Source organism: Gavia stellata, chromosome 3, assembly GCF_030936135.1.
Source record: "Gavia stellata isolate bGavSte3 chromosome 3, bGavSte3.hap2, whole genome shotgun sequence".
Lineage (NCBI taxonomy): Eukaryota > Metazoa > Chordata > Aves > Gaviiformes > Gaviidae > Gavia > Gavia stellata.
In genome coordinates, this window is record NC_082596.1 from 96,948,932 (window position 1) to 96,972,387 (window position 23,456).

A 23,456-nucleotide genomic window follows, 5' to 3' on the forward strand; every position below is an offset into this window, starting at 1 on the left:
AAAGCAAAAAGCAAATGAAGCCATTTTGTCTCCTCCTTTCTGGGCTGGTGTCCCCCGTGCCGGCTCGGACATCCCTGTGGGCAGGCTCGTTTGTGTGTAGGGCAGGTTTGTGTGCACCTCCATCCCCGACAGCGGGTGCTCCGGTGGGATGGGTGCCCTGACTCTTGCCTCTTCCTCACCCCGTGCGACCGGCCTCCGGAGCGGAGCAGCGTTGGATTTGGGTTGAGGGATGGGTTTCTGGCACTTGGGCATGGTGGCCTTTCGGATACGGTTGCCCTTAGAGCTCGTGGCTTGCTGGGGAATTTGTGTGAAGGCACGAGGGGATGAGCAAGTCTCTGTTCCCAAGAAGTGAAATCTCGCCAACCTGCTCCCAAGGTGGTTTAGCAACTTGAGTTCAGCTCAAGCAGAAATATGCTTTGTCTTTTCCTCTCTTTCAAGTAAGTAGAGAAATGTTGCAGCATAAAGTTGAGGGAACGAACCTGTTTGAAGTGTTTGAGATGTGCCATGGGGGAAAATGGTGGGAACCTTTTCTACAGCCACATGGGTCTACTTCTTCCCAATATCCCTCTGTGCTTGATGTCTCCCCATCCTGGTCCAGGACTACTGCTCCAGCTGCAGCCCCAGCACCCTCCATCCCCAGTCCTGGGTACAATTTGGGGGCCTCCTTTTCTGTATTCCCGTTTCGATGTCTGTCTTTCCGTCCTTCCCTGGCCGTGGCAGCTCTACAACGTGAGCATGAACCCCCATGCCAACTACCTCCAGCTGTGCCAGTCGCTGTCATAAACTCACCCCGCTGCCTGGGCGGCCGCTGGTCCTCTCCTGAGCTTTGGCCCATTCGCAGTGTCCCCACCCGGTGCGCAGGATCCTCTCGTGCAGATGCTAACGCCCGCAGCTGCAGCGGACGGGTCCCTCTCCCTGAGCATCGCCTACTCCCAGTTAATTAATGCGTCTGGGATCTTAAAACTGTTTTCTAAATTAAAATAAGATTTATTATAGAACCTGATTGTGGTGCCATCTGCATCATAGATGGTGCTGTGTCCTTGACTGCTTATCCTGGACCAACCATGTTTCTAGTTATGTATGTTTGCAAAGCAAAGCAGAGGGGTGATTTCAGCTGAGGTAGGCAAGCACACATTAGCTTTCGGAAAGTACACGTAAAAATTATTAATTCGTGGGTGAAATTGGACATGGCCTTCAGCAGTGGTTTACTGTACGCAACGTCGTAATATTAAATACTTTGACATCTGTGAATGCTTCATTTGTTAGACTAGGTTCTGCACGCTCAGATGTACGCCTTGGGTTTCCCAGCGCTGTGCTGGCCTTTCCCCCAGCCTTGCTCTCACGCTCTTCCCCGCTGAGCAGCTCTCCACTCACAGCGCACCGTGCACCAAAGGCTGATTATTGTCCGAAGGTAAAAATTGTTCCCCGGCTTGGTGTTTTGCCTAAACCAAAGGCTCCGGTCAGCCTTCTCTCAGTGCCAAAGTTTTTTGTCCTATTTCTCTTAACTTTTTTGTTTCATTAGTATTTCACGTTTCTTACCTGGCTGAGGCAAAGTATGTTCTTTTTGCACCAGTAACCTTGTTTGTTTGTTTGTTTTTCCCTTATTGCCCTTCCCTTCTCAGTCCTTCTGGAGGTGAATTTTGAGCTTTTTCTTTTCCCTCTCCATTTTCCAAGTGCCAGCAGTTTTCAGGTCAGAAACCCGTTCTGCAACAGGAATGAGGGGGTTTATTGTTACAGGAGGCAGGGTTTTTGTGAGGATCTTCCCCGATTGCCATCCCTGGCTAGAGTTACAGGGCAGAAACAGAGAAAAAAGGAGCAAAGGGTATGACTGGTTTCAAACTTTGTGGTTTATGCCTTTTTGTCCTTTTCATTGCCTTGACCTTATGTGTGTATTTTTGGTGATGGATCTGAGTTTTTACTTAATGAGGTTTGCTGTAAAATGCACTAGATTGTTTAACAATTAAGTTACTTCGCAGCATTTTGATTTTCCTTCTTTTTCATCTGTGTTTCAAAATGTTTCCAATCTGTAAATCACTTTCTACCTCTTCATACTTTTGGCACTGTACCTTTTTGGTGAGGCAGCTGGAGCAGAAGGATCTCTTAACCTGGGAGGTAAATATTTTCTCTTCCCTTTCCACATTTGAATGTCCCAGCTTTATTCTTGCACGTATTTTTTTCCCTGCTATCCAAGACCGGCTGCAGAAGGTAAACACTGGGGGAGCTAAATGAGATTACAGCATCACTTTGGTAACCTTTCTTAGTGAATGGGCAGTTGATCTGCCCATAATGCAAAGCACTTAATGTATTGAAGCATCTAAGAAAGCAAGCTACTAGTTCACCACTCAGAGTTCAATTCCAGGATAATAACATTTATTTATAGGGAATAAAGAGTTAGTTCTGCGATGGCAAAGTAGATATTGTCACTCAAAGCATGGTCTTTTTATTAACCTCAGATTTATATGGTTAAGTAATTGTTGTATTAGTAGCATTTCTTGAGTGGTAAGGAGGAAAAAAAATAAGACAGATGTCTGTGAACAACGTGCTGCTTGTTTATTTATCTGTAGTAGGCTGGGGCTAGTAAATTGGCCGATGTCACGGGGCTGTGAGCGATAGCGAGCTTGAGCTCAGCAGCCTGAAGCTTGAGACGCTGCAACTCATGGGCAATACTGGTCATGTAGTTCTTTGTGTGTACGTCTGTCTGTCCTTTCCTGTGCATAGCAAAAGGTAGGGGAAAGACTTGCGCCAAAGTGCCACGTACTGAATTTTGGTTTTCTTGAATAGCTGGCTGACAGAAAAGGTTGCTTTCTGCTATTTGTCCATGTATGTCTTTGACTTTCTGTGGAAGCGGGATGTATTTCTCCAGAACAGAAAGGTACATGTATTTAATGAATGCATAGCTGGGTAGTAACACATACAGAATGCTTGGATGTACTTACTTTTTTTCTTAGTATGATAACTGTTCAGGTTTTGAACTGAGGGAGAAGTCTTCTAATTTTTCCATTTCTACTTTGTTCTTCCAATTTCCATAACATTTAAAATTAGAAATGTCACAAACTTGGTATGAGGCTAAAAGCTTGTTACAAAATAAGACAGGAGGATATTTGTAAAAGGAAAAATATTTAATCTGTCTTCTTCATGGCCATTTTCTTAAACCCGAAGTAAACATGGTGAAATTGAGTGAATTTCTATTAAGCAGACTCCTCTGCTTTCGTGTCACGTACCGAACAGACAATTGATGGCATATTTCCAGCTGGCAGAGCTGTCGAAAGGTAGCATGCGACTTCAACTCCATTTTTTTCCCCTTTTCAACATATGATTGTGCAAGTCTAACTAAATTCATCGGAGAGTAAATATTCATTCAGTATGTAAAATAAAGAATAAATCTGTGAGTTGGATTCAGTGGGTAAACAGATTATTGCACTACAGGGTTTTCTTCAATACAGCGGGTGCTTTAGACGCACAGATCTTTCAAAGCTGATGTGATGATCAACTTGGTATCAACTGTTGGAGTCGATACGGAATCCCATAAGTCTCCTTTTTGCTTTTTAGGGTTTTTTGGGGGGAGGAGAGGAGAGGCAGGAAAAAGGGGTTTGCACAGTATTTCCTAATGCATGTGTGGAAAAACAGCCCGTTTAAATCTCTTGTCGTCTTCAGAAATAGTGAAAAACTTCACCGCGTTTTGGTGGCTGTTATTTTTTCCACATAAGGTACTTTGTCTGGGACTAATAATGGTGTTTGCGTTTGCTGCTGGTTGCGTCTTGATCATGTTTTCCCAAGCATTAGCTGCTTGTCTGAGCATTAGCAGCTTCTCACAGCCTTCCTCTTGTAAAATAGTGGGAGGTGATAATCTCACCCAAATAAACGAGTGACAAACTCCGCTTGCTCCTCATTGAACGGGTGGATGAAATCCTGCCTTCCCCCTCTGGAAATAGCCCTGGTACCCCTAGGGCTGTTGCGCTGCCTGGGGACATCGTAGCATCCTGGGAGCGTTTCAGAGGGCTAAAGCAGACTGCGGCAATGCTGTGGATGTTAGGCTCTGTGGGCACCACCGGCTTCCCAGACTTCGAGCAGAGACTTACTATAAGACTGCATGTTGGGAGTATATAGCTCTCGGTGTAGCCCATGCTGGTTGTGGGATATTTTAAGAGCAAGGTGCATTTCTCCAATGCTTTCCCTGTGAACATCGTCACCTAGTGAAAACAGTTAACATCAACCCAAAACAAGCCTTGTGACTGCCTGTGGTTTAGTTTAGTCACATACCAGAGACGAAGAATCATTGAATTGCTCTTTCCTGACATGTACTCCTTGAATGGAGTTGGTGTAAATTTAGTCAGTTCACTTTGTTGAGTATCGAGAGCAGTGTGATATGTAAATAAAGCTTTATCAGATGAGATAGATTTAAAATTCCACAGTTGGCGAGGAAGCGTTAGCAGTATAATATAATACAAATATTTACACAGTAACTTCTAAGTCTTCAATAAGTGCTTAATATTTGAAATATGTGTTGTGAAAACATTGACTGATTAAGCCGTACCATTGCTGCTACATCTGTATGCAGCAACTTCGATGGCTAGGACGCAGCAGTCGCGGGGAGGAGTAGGTCACCTAGCAATGCAAAGGCATTTAAACAAGTCACACCGGTTTGTTTTTTTTTTTTTAATTTAATTAGGATTCAGCACGATCTGCTCTCCCAAGGCATATGTAGCTTCATCCCTGCATCCTGTTGGAGCCGCTGCCCTCAGAGGCTGGTGCATTCGTGTAATGTGACTGGATGTGATCGCGTACCCGGTGCATCAAAGACCACTTCAGTAGCAAAATCGAGCTACCAACTTTGTTTCTGCCCACAACAGGGAGTGCAATCATCACTAGTCTGTCTCTCCTCCTTGTATCTGTCAGGGAGATTCGATAAGGAATTGCAATGGACCGCAATGATGGATGGTTAATCTTTTGCCTGCGTGCAGCGTCACAGGAGTGGTGCTGGGCTCTAGCCGCTCCGCTTGTTTTGCTGGGAGCAGAGGCTGGCGGCAGAGGAGATGCTCTCTTTGGGTGGGTGTATCTGCCTTGCCCAGTCCATCACTGCAGTCAGTCTCCCGTTCCAATATTACTCATGAGTGAGCTCACAAAACAGTAAAATCAATAGACTGCAAATTAAAATAAACAGAAGCATAGCTCCTAAACTTGCCTGGATGATTCTCTGCTGCCACTTCATTTGCCAAGAGACTGCAAGAGCTGATCCATGCCTAAAAATGTACTGCTGCTCTCTAATCCAGTCTTTGGTTTTGTCTCTTTTTTTTTTCTCTCCCCTTTTGTTTTATTTTTTCACCTTTTCTAGCTACCCTGTTTCGCCTTCTGCAAGTGCACAGCAAAGCCGAAAACCGGAGTGGTTTGGTGTGTGCTTGAAGTGTGAGGAGCGGGTTGAATTTCTTCTAGGTGGGGTGGGTATGGTCTGTCCTACAAATGACAGACTTGATCGCAGGCTGCTTTCAAAACCGTTACTTCACTGTGGCATTGCTTGACATTATGCTAGATAGGATTTAGACAGTTCCTGGAATGTTTTGGCATAAACCTGTTGTTGATAAGCTCTGCTCTTGCCTAGACCCCCGTGGCAATTCCATTTCACTAAAGCTGTCCTTTTCCACAGAGAAGCTAACAGCCAGCTTCCATCCAGCTCACGGTCTTTTCCCTAGAGAGGGGTGAAATGATCTGGCTGGTCATGCAGGAAACCCAGCCCAAATAACGCAATGCTGCCTCTTTTCCTACTGCAGGCTAATGCCAACAACCAGCACCTGATGCTGATGATGTGTGGGGAGGTATCTATGAGCCTGTGCTTCTGCCCACTCTCTGGGCAGCTGCCGTGCTGCCTGGCTCAGCCTCTGGCAAGGCTGGAGGTAGACACTGCTGCGTGGGATGGAGGGGCCCATAGAGATGCCCCGAAATCCTAACTTGGCATTTACTCCCGCCGCAGTTGCAGGAGGTTTTCATGTCTCTGTCGGTTGTGCTGGTAACACGCAAAGCTAAGTTTGCAAGAGGAAGGTGAAGTAGCAGGTGATGCCGTCAGAAGCTGATGTCGGGGATGTTGCTCAGGATGGTTTAGCAGGCGGGCGGCGTGTTGTGAAGCTCACCTGCAAAGGTCCACCTCCCAGGTAAGGCTGCAATGCCTGCCCGTCCCAGTGCCACCAACAGGATGATTGCAGTGACCTTGGCTTGATGCAAAGGAAGAGGGGTTGGGGTTTGCAGAGAGATGATGCAATTCTCAAACTGTTCATGATGTTTTTGCAAGGCTAAGAGCAAATAATCTTGAAATGAGCTGGCAGTTTTATGATTGGGTTTTATGAGCTTTTATGATGTTTATAATCTGACATTGAACTCGCAGTTTAAGAGGTGAAAGGTTTAAAGGAACACAGTAGCAAAGGCGTACCACTAAATTTCTTATGGGTGTAATTTTAACATACATATTCGATGCTTCCCTGACGTGGTGGGTTTGCTAAAGTATGGGCGATGCAGTTCACAGTGTGTGTCACTCTCTAAAACTGACTCCATCCTTACCACATGTTCAACATAGGGAAGTGTTGAACAGAAAATGTGATTTTGATTTCTCTAAGGAAAGGCATGGCCTGGAGTTAACTGCCTTGTGTAGCATAACTGCTTAGGTCCCAAAATGCACTCTTTGCGTTTCCATTTAAATCCCAGCCACAGAAATATTGTACATTGTCCATGCCCGCTTGTTTTCTTGGGTGTTTTTCTGGTACCAGTAAAAATCTAAAGTCCCCTGCAATCTCTAAACTGGAATTCTTAAATTATGACCTTGGCCCTGTGGTACTTTTGGAGAAAATGAGTAATTTTGCCTGCTCCTTGTCTTGCAATTCTGCATCCGCATCTTTTGGTGGATGTGTGCTTCAGAGGTCCTGCCTGCAGATGTTTGCATATGTACAGCACAAGCCGGTTCTTACTTGGAATTATTCATTTCTGTTTTCCTGCGTTATCTTGTATTGCTCTGCGGGGCTCGGAGGGCAGCAGATTTGCTGCTGGCTATAGCTTTTTGGGGTTTCTGTTATGCATGGTACTGTATTTGTCTCCTGGTTCTTTGATTTGTAATGTTTTGCCTTTGATTGCTGCAGAAGGCATAAACAAGCCTGTCAAAAGCCTTGTTCAGCGCGCAGATTCTGTGGGGGTGGCTGGCAGCCTCAGACCCTAAAATAGATCTAGCAATGAACTGAACGGCTTAAAACCCTGAGAATTTAATTTGATCTTTCTTGTTGCTTTAAATATTGGGACTGAATGAGGATTTCTCTAACAGAACAGAAGGTGAACATGTTGGTATGTGACAGTAATAGAGGAAGGGTCCAGACCTGCTGTCATTGAGATGCTCTTCTGCACTCAGAGGCTGGGCTTGGCCACGGGGTAGCGGCTCGTCTGCTGTAAGTCACCGTACCTGGGGAGGGGAGTGCTGTATCCTCTGATTTTACAGCATCCGTGGGGAGGAAGCCTCCGAAATGCTTCCCTGGATCCCGTTGTGGGAGAGTCACTGTAGGAAAATCTAAAGCAGTCGCTCATGGTCTTAGCGAAGGAAGAAAGAAGGAGCTGCAAAATCACCCAGGGCTTCTTTTTTTTCCTTTTCTTTCTTTCTCCCCCCGCCCCTTTTCATGTAGCACCCTGCAGTTTGTAATATCGTAGCTGGGGTTTTCAGTTGTGGTGGTGTGAAGGTAACAATGATTTGGCTTCGACGTGCCGTAACAGCTGCAGAATTCATTGGAGCTTAGAAGCCTGTGAGTTATAGCTGTGATGCCATTTACAGCTTTTATGGAAGAGCTCTTAAATTTGTGAAACGTGTTACTTTTTGAAGTGCATTATATTTGTAATTTGAATTCTCTAAAATCCTGTCTGAGGAAAAAAAAAAAAAAAGCTTTGAAAATCCCCCTCTGCCCGCTAAAAACATGGGGAACTCTTACCAGGCAGGGAAGCAAGTCTCTTAACTTGAGTGATAGAACACATAGATGGATTTGTAAGTGCTAAAATGTCAATTAGTGCACTTAAAAGCTTAATGGTTGTCTTTACTGAAGATATTAGAAGCACATCAAAGTTTGAATGTTGCCATTGATCAGGGAGTGGAGGGATGAGGGAATTGAACTCGAACCCGAACAGTTCTGGTGGAGCGGAGGGGCTTGTTCTCCGCAGATCCCGGCTGCCGGAGCGGTGCCGGCATGGGCACCTGCCACCCTGCCTGCGCATCGCCCCGGTGCTGTCCCACCCGCCACCGAGCCAGCGCTGCCTGCCGAGAGACCCGCAAGAGCGAAGGAAAAATGGTTGTGCCATTATTTTGAAAGTTCTCACCACAGACTTGTTGGTTTAAAAAAAAATAAAAGGAAAAGATCATGGAAAGGTCGAAACTTGGTTATGTTTTTTCCCTTATCAGTTTAACGCAGATCCGGTTGTTGTGAAACACCTGTGTGTTAAAAATCATTCTGTGCAATTAGGAAAGCCTGCTATCTCCATAAGAAAGAAGTTCTTTTTTTTTTTCCCTTTTCCCCACAAAACCTCCCAGCTGCCCCTTATCTTCCTAATTTAACCATCCAGGGGAGACGTAGTGTGGCTTCACAAATCAGACCAGATCTTAGAGCTGCCAGTAGCCATTAGCTCTTCCTCCTGCCTCGTGTTTCAAACTGAAGCGTGCGTGTGGCAGAGTCTGAAATTCTTGACTTTGGTACCCTGAGCAGTCTGCTGCAACTTCAATTCCAGGTAATGGCTTTCACCCTCCTCTGGCGCTGGTTATTTGGAAAATGTTTTGCGGGCGTTCTGGGAAGTTACTGGGATGCATTCATCTGATTCGTTACTGAGCAATTGCCTCACGGAGCAAATGCTGGTTTTATTATTTGCTTCCCTGCGCTACTGAAATACCATCATTTGTTTGCTGGGTAGTATTTTGGAAGTCAAATGCATTTAATACTGAAGGGTGAGCTTGGTAAAGCTTTAGACCGTAGGTTTTCACTGATTATACAGCTTATCTTCGTGCAGAAAATTTGCTGATGTAACAAAACTGACCTGAAAATACATTTAAGGGTAGCTTTAGAGTCTCCTCATATGTCTTCCTTAATTGGCTTACGAGTGAAGAATACAGGTTTAGCTTACTTCTCCCAGCTTCAATGGATACTTCCCCCCTCCGGCTTTAAGGGATATTCTGCCAGTTGGGAATGTAAACAAGGATGAAAAGTGTCTGACAAAAATCTCGCTTTTTGGGTAGTACATCAAGCAAAAACAACATGTTGTGCTCTTAGCACAGTATCAGCGTGTCCATCTCAGGAGCCTGTGTCGATACAACTGATTTAGTTCCCCATCTGGTTCAGTAAAATTGATTCAGGCCCCAGTATCCTGAGACTTCCCAGCAATAGGTTTAGCACATTTGGCTCTGTCATTATCCCTCCTGGGTTTAAAGTTTGACAAGATGGGTTGGTTGTTTTGGGGTTGTTTTTTTTTTTTTTTTGTGCTTTTTTAATCTTCTTTTAAACCTGGTGATGACATGAAGGAGGGGCATCCCGTAGACTGACGTGAAAGAGGAGGAAACCCGAGTTAAACATTTCCAAGCTAAGGCAAGGGACTTCTTGTGTCACCCATACCTGCTTTGGGTCAAATTTACACAAACTTCCAGGTCCATCACTGTGCAAGTTACCCCGTGGGTAGAGCTTGCCGTGCTCCGGCTTTGGCAATGCCACCCACCCGGCTGCTGGCCATGGCCCTCTGGAAGGGGTTTGGCATTGAAGCTACTCATGTAAGCATGCTCTATTGCAGTGCCATCAAAGTGAGTCAGATGAGACAAGACCTCCTGTTTCATCTCTTTAAACCAGCCCAACCCATTTGTACTGGAAAGGTTTAAATGGATTTGTACTAGAAAGAGTCAAATGGGAGCGAGCGAGCCGCTCTGCTTGGCGCAGGGTCATCCAGCAGGGATATGGTGACCTTCCTGAGTCTGCAAGGGGACCTCCTTCTCAAGCCTGTGAAGGCATCATGTTCCTGGTGGGCACAGCTATATTAAATGATGTAGCTAAGCTATATAGGCTTTGGGCTAATGTCTTTATTTCACAGAGGGAGCAATTGAAGTTTTATCTTGTCAGATGCACGTTTTTGCTGGTATATACTGGAAAGCAGATAGACGGGCAGATCTTTTCCTTTTATAGGCAAGGCTTCATCATCCAGGTATCAAAGTCCTACCAAAGAAATGACGTGAGCACTGACCTTCTGTTGTACTTGTGAGGATAGATGCTAAACACATCAATGGTACTCCAGCTTCTCTAAACTATTGATACCACTGACCTTTCAGACTCTGAGAGATGCCGAAAAATTAGATCTCTTTACATTCCCACTGAAAAATTGAAGGCAAATTTATAACGCACCACTTGTGTCTTTCTCTCTTACCTACTACCTTGACACTATTTTGGCATGAAAAAGTGGTTAGTATTTTTCAAGTAAAGGATCAGGCTTTCTGTTTGAGGGTGCAAAAAGGTCTTAAGATAATTAGTAATACGCAGCAGGATTGGATTAGTCATGTTAAACTACACATCTGTAGGTCTTACTAGCAGACATTTAAACTGCAGAAAACACTTTTTATTGGACGGTATTCGTATGGTTGCATACTGGAGCTTGAACACCTTATCAAAATATGAACTGAATAAAAATGAAATTAATTAGAATATATTTGAATTTAATTATCTCGAGCTGCTGAATACTCTTTGTGCATACTGGGTTTTATGTGTCTATCTGAAGTGTACTTGGTGGAGAGTTTTAATTAGAACTGGAGACAGAGTAAGAATATTTGGAATGTGAAATTTATAAATGGCAACGATTTTCAGCTAGGAGTGCAGAGGTTTTTTGGAGCTCGCTACCATTTCTCTCTTCTCTTTTTCCCTCTTCTTAATAAGCTACTTTTATGTTCAAATTAATACCAGATCCTGAAAAAAGAAAAAAATCCTGCTGTGGCTCTCTGTCTTCTGCAGTGTGATCAGAGTTGTCAGATCCACAGCTGCAGGAGATTTTTACCTTTGTGTGTTTAATGGCTCGTACTACTCTGTTCTTTGACGGTATCATTTAACCATAAAAGTGCAGGGCTGTGGATTGCACAGGACATGTGGCTGCCTTGACTACTGTCTCAGATGTCGGACATGCCAAGACTCAAAGAGCTGATTTGGCGTCTGCCCAGCAGATTTTTATAAAGGCTCAGTTGGTGGCCAGAAACCCAGGCTGTCAGAGTTGTGTTATGCAATAAATTGTTTTTCAGCAGAAGTTTCTAATCCAATTTCAGCTGTAGTTTTTTAGTAGTCTGTAATCAAATATAAGTATACATTATTTCATGGTGTTTCAGAGAAGTGAAGATGTGCAGTGGGCATCCCCCATCAGGTCAGTTTATTTTTCTTGTAAGAAGGATTTAGACCTGTTCACTTATATGGGAAATGATGCTTAAATTATTATGGTTTCTGCCTGGGAGGCATGTACCTGTATACAGCATACCCTTTCAAATATAATTCAACATGCGTTTTAGGAGACGTTCCCTTTTTTCGAAGAGAGCACCAAATAAGGGACCTATTTATCAAGTCAGAGCTTTCGCTCGGGCATAAATTGGCTACAAGTGATGGTCAGACGGAAGATCGTACCTTCTCAGGCTGGGACCTACCTGAAATGTTGCAGGCCCTCTCTCTAACGTATAAACCCCCTGTATATTTACCTTTCACTCCCCTAAAGTAAATCATTCATCGTGGAAAGAGGGCGTATGGTTCATCTGAATGCAATGAGGTATTTGGGGTTTACAATAATTACATTAAAGCAAAGCGATTCCGATTTCCTCAATACCATCTGCAATGCTCTCCCTTCCTTACGATGACTGTCATGGTTCGGTGTCGTGATGGGTTTGCATCCCTCCAAGCGTGGGTTGCTGCTAAAGGGGCCAATCCTCCCTTTCCCTCTGCCCCAGCAGTGGTTCCTGTATGGCCATGTGGTTAGGAATAAGGGAGCTAGCTGATCTGGCTGAAAGTGATCATTTTTCTTGTCTTGGGGTGAGATTTTGACTCTTTCCCCCAGTCAAGCTGGTCAAATGGCCGCATGAGGGCTAGTGCTGGCATCAGGGTTGGGGCAGGTGCATCCCATGTGGTGGCAGGTGAATTCACTTAAGCCGGTTATGAAAACCGCTCCCCCAGTCTGAATAATTATCTTGTACCTTGACACCTCTTTCTTCCAGCACTCTGCCACCCTCGGCTTTTTGTGGCTTGCTTCTGCGTGCTGCTGGCTCTCGTCAGAGCCCGAAACTCTGGCACTTTGGTGGCAAAATGGTTGGTTAGATTCCTGGTCTGGCCTAAGAAAGTTGTCGCTGTGGAGTCACTGCTATTGGTGAGAGATGGTTTGAGTTGAAGTCCTGCTGTAAGTTGAGAAATTAGGAAATCTGAAACCTGGCTCTACTCTGAATTTGTTTGGGCTTAGCCTTTTTTTTTTTTGGTCTTTATCTTGGCAGACCAACACGGGAAGCAGTTGATATCTTGTAAGCTTTCACTAGTTTCGTATTGAGTAGTAGTCTTCTAGAGATGCAGAAACATTGCTGAGGCCGCTGACTTTATGTAAAAGAAACAATTAACACACGAACCTACTATTTTTAAATATTTCATTATTAGGCCTAAGATAAAGTTAGGAACTGGTTTTTATGCCTCAATTCTGGGAGCCTGTATGAAGACACTAGCGACTTGTGTTTGACAATTTTGACTGTAACTCTTCTTCCCTAATGTGTTTTTGCAAGAGCAGGTTGAAGCTCACTGGGCTCAAAAGTGCCTGGGGCCTTTAGTGACCCAAAAACCAGAGCATTTCTCTCCCATGCTGCTCTTAGAAGAATTCGGTCTGAGCGGAGGAAATGCAATCCCCAGTGCAGCAGGAGACGGCGAACGAGCACAAACCAGTGGGAGACTGCAGGGGATGAAAGCTGTAGGAGAAGTGCTAAAGCAGGAAGAGGAGAGATTTTTATTTTCCTCCGTCATTTCTTTGCTGTGTTAACATTGGTTCTGCTAGTCAGGAGCTGTGACGTAACGTGAGTTCTTTTGGGGAAGTTTTCTGGAAGTATGAGGGAAGAAGTCGCTATAATTACCAGATATACTTAAATGCTATAACAGAACCATTAATAAAGAAAATTTCCCCTTTCTTCATGTTAGTTAGCACATTTTTAAAACATGACCTATTTTCCTAAACTAGACAGAACAGATGACATTTTCCAGAAGGCATGAGTCACTGTACTATAAGTCTCCAAGCCATATCAATCTTCATCAACTTAAGCCATTCATGAGCTTTTATTTTTTCTCACTGAATATAAGCAGTTTGTTTTAAATGAGAAACTGCTACATCCTCTCTGGGTAGTTAAACTTGATTAAAAGGTTAAATATTAAATAAGTGTGAACTTTATTCTGAGAGGAGAAGGGAGTGGAGGGGCCTTGATAGTAAGCCAAAGACTGCAGGGATATTACTGTGGGTATATATGGTTATATCCAGTTTGCACGGTGCTGTGCTTGGCAGTAAGAAGTCCAAGCAGCATGATAGCTGCCAGAAGGAGCCAAAAATCTTTATTTATGTAGCTTCAGTTGAATATATTAGAGTCTGGTTTCAAATCGTTACCCTGAAAGTCCAAACGTTTGCTAGGAGTTTCTGCTGAGAAGAGCTTCTGCCATCTGATCGTGGAATGGCCCACTTGCTCCTGCAAGTTCTGTAGAGCGGGAGTTTGTGGTGACAGACTGACGTTGGGGTTTTCCTCTGCGAGTATGATGTGCGTTCGGGGTGGTGAGAGGGTTGATGGGACTTTGCGATACAACGGAGACCTCTGCTAACGCAACGGGGGAAGTACGTGTGTTGATACAGTAGTAAGACTTTGTGCTTTCTCGGGAGGTTCACGCCGTGCCATATACCAAGGAAGTGGGCTTTGTAAATGAATGAGTGTGCTAATTGCACATAGCAGTGGTAACTTGCCCAAGACTGCACAGAAGACCTCTTTCAGCCTCGGAAGGCATATCTAGGTTTTCCACCTATTTCTTTTAGGTCTGGGTTTTAGAGAAAAACAGGTATAACTGTTTTCCATTGATAATATACAGCCAAAAGGCAAAAATCTGTTGCAGGTCTTGAATCTAGTAAACAAACATTTCCATTTTGGTCCTACAGCTGAAAAGTAATTTATATGATCTCTGAAAATGTGTTGTCTGTTTTTCATGCAAAAGACAGTTTTTTGTTTTGTTGCTAACTAAACAGAAAAAAACACCCTTTGAAATAGTTCTCCTTCAAAAATATCCTTGAGGAAAGGGTAGAAGCTTGTGGTTTATTTTTCCCATTGCTTCAAAATGACCTTCTTACATCTGTGGGAAAGACTCTCTGGGGGCTGTTGAACCATGAAAGCATATTCATTTAGGGCATTGGGTGCCACAGTGATTTTAACCGAGCGTTGGCTGCAGCACTGGAAAAAGAAAAAAGAGGGGGGTTGTGTTTTGTTGTTTTGCTTTCTGCAACCTGGCATGAAGAATGGGGTCAGGAGATGCGTGCTTGGGAAAGACCCAAAGAGAGGGCTGGAAACACGCCAGCCACACTGAGTCATAACACACATGCTTATAAGTATCTTTGTACCTTACAAAGTCCTGACTTTTCAAATAAAACCATCACTGCTGTTAAAGTATTTACATAAAAGTAAAATAAATAGCATGGAGTGCTGCATGCATCCTCCCTTGTTCCAGCTCTGTTTTACCCCATGAACTGTGACTCCTGTTTGCTTAAGGCAAGGCCAGGCCAGGCTCAAGAATGCCGTATCTGGCAATGAATGAACGGAGAAGCTCGAGTCATGTGTACGTGTATGCTTCTGCCGCTTCTCCCGCTACTTCAGGCTGACGTTTCACCTATCCAGGAGGTGGCATGAAGCCTACCTCTTGCTTCTGCCGGCTTTGCCTTTAGGGTTTTTTTTTCTCTTTGAGGATTTGAGTATAACTTCAGAAATAGGAAGGCTGCGTGCAGGCCACGTGTGCAAGCTAGGCAGCTGAACCGCACTGAACAAGCACCTAAGCTGTAGGGGAATGGTGAAAGGTACAGGTGGTGCACATTTTGATTTCATTGCAAACATATACATATTATATATTGATGTGCATTATTTATAGATATCTATATGTACTTATGTATGCGTTATATATTAATATATATGTTTTAGCTTATATAGTATATGTATTGTATATTTACTATATTATATACATTTAATATGCACATAGCAGAAACACACACACGCACACACGTGTGTGTATATATTTCTTCCCAAAACAGGAGTATGTGGCAGTAGCCTGTTGCACTTTTCTACAAACATCACCTCTACAACTGTAGAGCTGAAAGCAAGCTGCCAGCCAGGTAACGCGAAAAAGAGCCGCTCAGCTATCGGCGAGGTAGCACCCTATGCAGGAACGTGCTGCCGAGGTAAACGGAGGTTGTGCTCCTCTTCCCCGTCCCCCTGGACTAAACTTGCTGAACTGCTGCTTGGCTGCCCTGGTAGCTGAAGTTCAGGTAGAAATGTATGACATGTGATTCCCTGAAACAGTGTAACAAAGAAGGTGGCATGATTAATTTTTTTAGCAGTTTAAAGGAAATGATGCAGTCCTGTTTCTTAATTCTGCCCCAGGGCTTCCCTGGTTGTTTGCGTCTGTTACTATTTTACTGAGCTTGTAAGCTAATGTTATTGTCAGACTGGGAGGCAGAAATCATCTTGGTTGACCTGCACAGTGAAGGCTATGGGCTTGCGGTGATGAACCTACAGTTTAAGATGCTATTTAGTCCTTTTTTAGGTTCAAGTCAATAATGGACAATCCATTAGTTCCCCATAAGTTGTTTCAATGGCTAATTACTTGCACAGTTGCAGAAATTGTTCTTTAATTCTGTCTTACATTTTTCTGAATCCGAGTTCCAGCTGTTGGATGATATTATACCCCTCTCTGCCAGCCTCAAGAGCCATCTATTATCAAATTTCTACTCCCTGTGGAAATATTTAAAGGCAGTGATGGAGTCAGTCCCTTTGAGGGTTGGTTTTCTTTTTGCTTTGGTTTTGAGGAGTTACATAGATCAAATTCCTCAAGGCTTTCACTTGAGGATATTTCTAAATGGTTCCGAGTGTGTGTACGTTGTTTTGCTATAGTGAGATAACTCTCCGGTTGTTGGTGGTGCGAGTGCAGAGCGGGGCGCACGGCGGCTCTCCCTCCACTGGCGTGACGAGGCAGAGACAGTCTGACCCATGTAATTACGGTTAAATGTGTCGGGAGCTGGGGCTGCGTTGCCGGTGGAGCAGCAGCTCAGCTGGGCTCTGAGTCAGCTGCTCTCCGGCTTGCGGCTGCTTTTGTGCCGCAGGCTCAGGGGAAGATGCCGTCGACGATTGTGAAACCTTTTTATTGCTCCTGCATATGGAGCCGCGTGAATGCGGGTGTTGGCAGAGGCGTAGCCCCTTATTTTGCTGACCTTGGGTAACACGGTGCTGGGGAACTCGAGGACCTTTTTTCAAGCCGAGCGATGGGCGCGGGGAAAGCCCACAACAGCGGGGTGTAGGCAGGACAGTGGCTGCAGCCTCGGCACAGCTGGGCTGGTGGGAGCTCTGGTGTGGAGAGACTCCCCCCATGCGCGTTTCTGTTGACAGCGCTGCTGTTATCGAGGGGGGATGAAGTCAATATGGTTCACCTCGAGTTTTACAGCTCCGTGAATTGAGCCTGGTGTGAAATGTTACTGCGTTGCCTCAGGGGTTGCTGAGGGAGGTCTTTGTTCCCGCCTCCTCAGACCAGGCCCTGTGCTGGTGGCACTGTGGCCCACGCACCCCCCGGGCCAGTGGGAAGGCGGGAGCATCTCCTGCAGCAGGGCTGGAGGCTCCAGCTGGCACCAGGAAGACATCTCGGCAGCCTTGTCCCTCAGAAAATAGGGTGCCGGGTTGCAGGCTGTCCTTTCGCGTGTCCAGGACGTTGTCTGGGGAGAGGGAGATGACTTCAGGCTGCTCACAGAAACACTTTGAGAGGGAGGCCTAGACCAGAGGTCTCTGGTGTATGGTGGCCATCTCCTTCCCTCCTGGAGGAGGGACTGTAACCGGCCTGTCCCAGGGCAGGGCTGGTACTTGCCAGAGGCTGCTCACCCGCGCAGCGGCCGCTTGGTCAGCACATGCCGATTTAAGGATCAATCCTGACAGCAGGTTTCGCCCTGTCGCTACTCAAACAGCGACCGCTGCCCGGTGCTCCTTGCGGTGAGCTGTCATCGCAAAGCGGGTTTAAGTGGGAGTCGTTTCTTTGGTTTTTAATTTTTTTGGATGCATTTTGAGCAGGGATAAACCAGGAACCGATGGGTGTTTTCATGCGACTTCCAGCTCCTGGGGGATCGCAGGCTCTGGTGGAGGGAGGAGTTTGTTCATGGCTTCAGGACAGGCCTGGTGTTTCACAGGAGAGGGGCCTCGGGCTGACGGGGCTAAGGAGAGCGGCATGTCTCCGAGTATGGCTTACGTTAACTGGGCTCGATTGTTACACGTGTCTTGTGTATGCTTGGCTTAAAGTATATAAAAATACAGGGTGATGGTTTTGTTGCCTGTTGGTGGGTTTCTGTGTAACTCGTCTAGGCTTCAGAGTCGGGAGCAGTATGCCTGGCCAGAGGGCTCTTCGTTCTCTTCCTCATGTTTGCTGCCCATTATATTAGGAATTTGTACAAATGCCGGTGAAGAGAGCGAGCGGTGTCTGCAGGCCTGTGTCCGTAATACAGACGGGTGCTGGAGGTGCTTATGACCGTTCCCTAATGGAGCATGATTCCCTTGAAGATTTAGTAAGTAGTTTCTGTGACAACAGAAGTGTGTGACATCCTGCCAGGCCCTTGTTGGTGGGATTCCCGTCTGGGTTTTCTCTCCATACCTACCAGCCAGTAGGAACATAAATAGAGCTGTCTTTGGGCAAGCTTTGTTAAAATTGAGCAGGCTGCAGCCCTCCCGTGTTTAGTGTCGCTTCTGGTTAGGGCTGAAGTTGTGTTGGCAGCAAAATGGTAAGCCGGAATTGTTTGTGTAAACCTCTGTTGACAAAATAACTGGATGTACTAGCCCTTTTAAAAGGCTTGCCTGGAGATTTCTTTTTTTTTTTTTTGGTTGCTGTGGGTGTTGGGTTACAAAGTTTGCTTTCTTGGCCCGGAGCTGCTTGCGCTCTAAAGCTCCCTGGGCATAGCTCAGCCTTGTTCAAAGTATAGTAGCTTGTCCCTCGTGCAAAATGCACATCCCGCTGCCAAAATGCCAGCTGCTTTCACTGCACTAATTGTGTTGCCTTCCCCTCCTCCCCCGCCCAAGTAATTTGTCATACAGTTTTTTTGGGGGAGAATGTTTTTGATCACAGTTCAGCAGCTGAATGCCAGTATCTCACTAGAGGAGCAAGAAAAAGCAAAGCTAGCAATGGTCACCCTAAACTGCCTTTTTTTTTTTTTTTTTTTTTAAGTTGAGGGTGTGGTTACTTCTTTGACACAGGAGATGGGATAAACTCTCTTGCCTCCTGGCATGGATTGCTGATGGGGCTTTTTGGGGTTTCCTTCCAGTGGAGTGTGGCAGTGTGCTATGGTACACTTGCCTAAATAAGGCCTGCCTAGAAATTACAATTTTTTTGCTTGGCAGTGGTGTAGCCCTTGAGGAATTCAAGGGCAAGAATGCTCAAATAGTGATTTTTAAAGACCCCGAGACAATTATAGGGCTTATGAAAATATGATGACTTACCTGATCTCACTTATGTCTTTATATCAATTTGCTGACTTAAATTATTTGAATGCTAAAGGCTTTAGGGAAATGCTTTTCCAGGGAATTAATCTTTTAACTAAAGCAGGTACTAAATGTGACATGCACTAGTATTCCTTTTGACAAGACAGCATTTGTCTCCTAAAAATAAAGTAGAAAACATATGCCCCATGGGCCAAATTCCACTTTGCTTTACTCTGAGATAAATTCAGAATAACTTCATTGTTATCAATGTACAATTTCATTGTAACGCTGCAATAAATGCAAGTCACTAAACCAGAGAAGAAAAAATCCTGAGCCAAGAGGCACAAACCAAGGCCAAAATGGTAACAAGAAAAGTTGGTTTAAAAAACTTACCTCTTAAATTTCTGCAACATTCAGTTTGGGGGGCGTGTGGGGGGGTGGTGTGTTTTCCCCTCCTCTTAATTATCTGGGAGAGTACTTCCTGGCTGTGATAAATTTCTCCATAAGGGTTCATTATGAGGATTTTAGCAAATACGTTTCACCTTTTGTCTAACACCTGGTACATGGCTACTGCTGTTTGCAGGATGAAAGATTAGACGGACTAATGCTCTGATTTGATGATAATTGTTACATTTCTGTTCTCTGTCAGAGCTGCTCGAGTTTAGGATGCATTTTGTTACATAGTATTTTTCTTCAGCTTATCTTTTTTTTTAATTACAAATAACCTGTATAGCCCTAGGCTGTTGGGTTTTGTTTGTTTTGGTTTTGTTTCAGATGCATGTAACTAATGTCTCCTTTCTGTTTCCTCCTTTAGGATGACAGCGATGGGATTCCCTGGTCAGAGGAGAGGGTGGTGCGGAAGGTCCTTTATTTATCTCTGAAGGAGTTCAAGAATGCACAGAAGCGGCAGCATGGTGATGGCATTAGCGGGAGCCTCAAGGCAGTGAACGGTGAGCTGCCTCTGCGGTACTGTACTGCTGGAAGGGCTCAGTCCTTTTCAATGCGGTTGTTCTGCTGTAGCGAGGAAGGAGACCAGTGCACCATCTGGCATGCACCGTGCCCTTTTGATCTGCACAGAAGAACTTGTTTCTGAAGTGCTTAAAATGCCCAGTTTGAACAATCCATATGTTTCAGTTTCTGGTGAACCAATTGAGATGGGGATCAGGGTGGAGGGTAGGTGTCAGGCGGGAAGACACGGCCAGGCTGCTGTTCAGTAGAGAAGGAAGCTCTTCTGATCGGTCTGCTACCTGATGTGCTGAGTATGTCGACAGAGAAGGTATCCAGTTAAAGGTGATTGGTTTCAGTTATCTTGGGGAAGGACAGCTGAACAGAATTTACCAATTCTATGTCATTTAGATGCAAGAAACTGGCTAACCAGCATCTGTAACTCTGGAATGATCTCAGTCCATGCTGTCTGTTATCCAGAGATGAAATAGCATAGGATCTACATAAAAAGATTTAGGGGACAAATGCGGGGACATTGGACTCTCTTAGTTTAGCAGTTCACAGAGCAGTTGTTTAAAGGTTTTTAAAGGAGATGTAGACAAACCTAGATGACAGGGGCTTGAAAGAAGTTTAATTTTATTTATTTAATCCTTTGGCCAATTATTATCTGTTGTTCCCCTCCCTTCCCTTACAGCTTGCTTAAAAAAGCCATGGTGTCCTGAGAGGTGAATATAAAGTGTGTCTCTTTCAGATTCATTCCCTGACACAGGCCCCTTTCTTGAAAAGGCTTTGTCATGCTGGCTTGAGCCTTGAAAGTGATGACTAGCAGGATTCAGATTTCTGGGCAGGCTTATGGGTTTTCTCTTCACTCACAAGAGCTTATTTGTTTCTTTATGGAGGTTTATGGCAGTTCCTTTTAGGCATGTGCATAACTATACATGTGCTAATGCATTAAAGCAGCAGCTGGGTGCTTACTTGGTAGGTTATTCGTATTTATATGTAGCTTGTGGTTTTGACATGGTGAGTCAAATTTCACTGGGTTTTCACTGAGTGTTATTGCCAACAAAGCAAAAACCTAGGGGAATGGCTGGGTAACTACAGGCAGCATGACAAAGTTACTGTATTGCATAAGCAATTGCAAAGTCCTTAATGTGATTAAAGAAGACCTCAGACTTCTGAGTTCAGTAATAATATCAAATACTGATCTGATGGGAAGGGGCATCTAGCTTTAGCAGCAAGCCATTAATAAGCTTGGAGGTGTACACAAAACAGCGCTGGCTTTTTTCCCTCCAACACCTCTGCATCATTGATCTTCTGTCAAACACAATTTCTCTTGGAAAGTTTCTTATTCCATTGTGGGGGTTTTGTTTAGTCAAAGGAAAAAAGTCTAAAGGCGTGAAGCACAGTAATTGTGTGTTAGGAGGCTTTGATTGTGTGCCAGGTTACAGGATGACTGAGGTTTTTATGGTGTCTAGTTTCTCCAAAGGCAGCTTAGATGAAAAGTGAGTTGGCTGGGAATGCTGTGTCGATGCAGGTACCAGACGCAGAGTATGCCACCGGCTTCCTCTGGCAGCGGCATGGCTCGCATCTTCAGAGTGTGCCTCTCAGATTGAGAACTGTAGTGTTTGGTGCTTTTTCTCCTTCACAGAAGTAGGTGACCAGTTCTTTGGTGGGTTTTTTTGGGTTTTTTTTGGGTTTTTTTGTTTGGTTTGTTTTTTTTTTGTTTTGTTTTGTTTTTTTGAGCCGGAACGACATTCTGTGTCACTCTGTTTGCTAAATGATTCTTTAAATGCTCTCTCAGTGCTGCTCTGTTTCAACATCACTGTCCAAAAACTCTTTTTAATCCACTGATATTTGGAAGAATGTTTCGTTATACAGAGAAAAAAGATTTGCAAAAGGGAGGAGGATTGATATTGTGTGGTGACATTAAGAAAATCTATTTAAACGTACCATTTGTTCATTACATCTTTTTTTTAAAAACAAGTAGCCATGTATTTTCAAATCCACAGGTCTCTATGGACTAAGGAAAAAGCAGGCCATCCTAAGAAATTACCGAGCTATTTTGAATTTAGGAAAATGTAATATTTTAAGAGTGAGCCTTAAATCTATGATTTTGTACTGTTGGAGTAAAAAATATTTCCTTGCATATGTCCTTTGTTCCAACATGCAGACCACAACCAGTGTTTCTTGCGTGTTACTCCAAAAGGTAGCATGCAGTTAGATAGAGTTTTATGTGAGCGATCTCTTTATTAATATTCAGCACCATAGCTCTCTGCAGGGGGAATCTAGCTGAAATAATTTGAAGTTAGATCTGTTCAGTGCCTCTGAAAAGCTGGGCTCCCCTGGCTTGAATTCTGGTTAGGGTGCTTTGCCTTGCAAACATAAAGGGACGTGTAGGGTTTGTGCTGCACAACCCTGTTGCTGTCCCTAGTGAACTCTAAAGGGTATTGCTCTTTCAGCTGTTGAAAAGAATAGGTCACCTTCCAGTACCTGGCAAATTTAACCATCTCCAAGAGTGGGAAGGAGGGGTCTGAGCGGGGTTCAAGCTCCCCAAGCTCCCTGCTCAATGAGGAAGCGTGGACTGGTCTCGCATACTTCTGAGAGCTCAGGGGACTGCAAACAACTAGGTAGAAGGATTTGATCTTAGTGCCACCATCTGTAGTGCAGAGAGAGTTTCTTTGTTCTTGTTTTATAACTGTCATCCCTTAAATTTATTTATTTATAGACTTGCAACCTGTAATTTGTGTCAGTAGAAAGTACTTACTTTTGGCACTAGAGGAAGGTAAAATACGCACCAGCTGCTTGCAACTGGTGTCTTTAAGATTTTATGGATTTGAAGTGGCTGCAGTTGTATAAAGGTGCTACAAAAGTTGCTTTGCCAGCATTTGCCAAGCTACAGCTAAACTTGTATGAAAATATTCGTCAATGGTATTTCAGCTAGTGAGTACAGTAGTATCACTGTTAATGATTTGGTAGCTGAAGTAATGGTGCCTCTTTGATTGATAGTGCGAAAAGGACGTTAATTTTAAATGTGAGAGATGAACCCATTAACTTTTCTGTACTGAAGTTTCTGGCTGGTGGTGGCACAGAGACAATTAACTTCCATGCCTCTCTGAATAAGAAAAGTAAAATAAAATTTAAAATAAATAAAAATTCAAATTACTTTTGGAGATTATATGTATTATAATACCTTGGCTGTCTCTGCCTCACTGTTAAAGATACTTGTTGTCTTGAAAATAATCCTGCCATTTTCAGTTTGTGGCCGAAACCCTGTCACGTAGGTGGTTCTGATTTAAAGTAGAGGGATTTTGTTTGGGGGTGGTGGTGTGTTTGCAGGTCTCCTTGCTCCTACCTTTTTTTTATATCTCCTTTTCACTTGATAGTTTTTACTTACATGTTTGTGCTGCCAGTTATTTTTCATCCTAACTGTTTTTCTGCTTTCTTTACTCTTATTTCCCACCCCAAGCTAGAAGGATTTCAGAGAAGGGCGAGCGGGTATATTATGGCTGTTGTATCACTGGATATATTGCGTGCATGTTTATGTTGACTCTAGATATTTGCAGAGTACAGAATGACACCCTACAGCATGGCTTTGTTTGCTGTGTGTTCCTCTCCAGCATGTGGGAGTATAAAATCTGAAGGAGATGCTTCTGCAGGTTGTCAAGAAACCTTCTGCAGCCTTAAGAGGGATACTGGAACTCTGATTATGGAAACAAGGTCGTGTGCTGGAAAACCCAGAGGGACCTCTTTAGTGATTTTGATTACTGCTGCCTGTCATTTGTGTTAGGAT

The 23,456-nt window shown here is 44.2% G+C and overlaps 1 protein-coding gene across 1 annotated transcript in view; it reads left to right on the plus strand.

The window, feature by feature from the left end:
• JARID2 (jumonji and AT-rich interaction domain containing 2) overlaps positions 1-23,456 on the plus strand; it is a 224,261-nt gene that overhangs the window by 77,451 nt on the left and 123,354 nt on the right. The window contains exon 2 of the mRNA XM_059835974.1: positions 19,536-19,671. The gene's annotated coding sequence lies outside the window, so the exon portion shown is untranslated. The remainder of the gene's footprint in view (positions 1-19,535; positions 19,672-23,456) is intronic.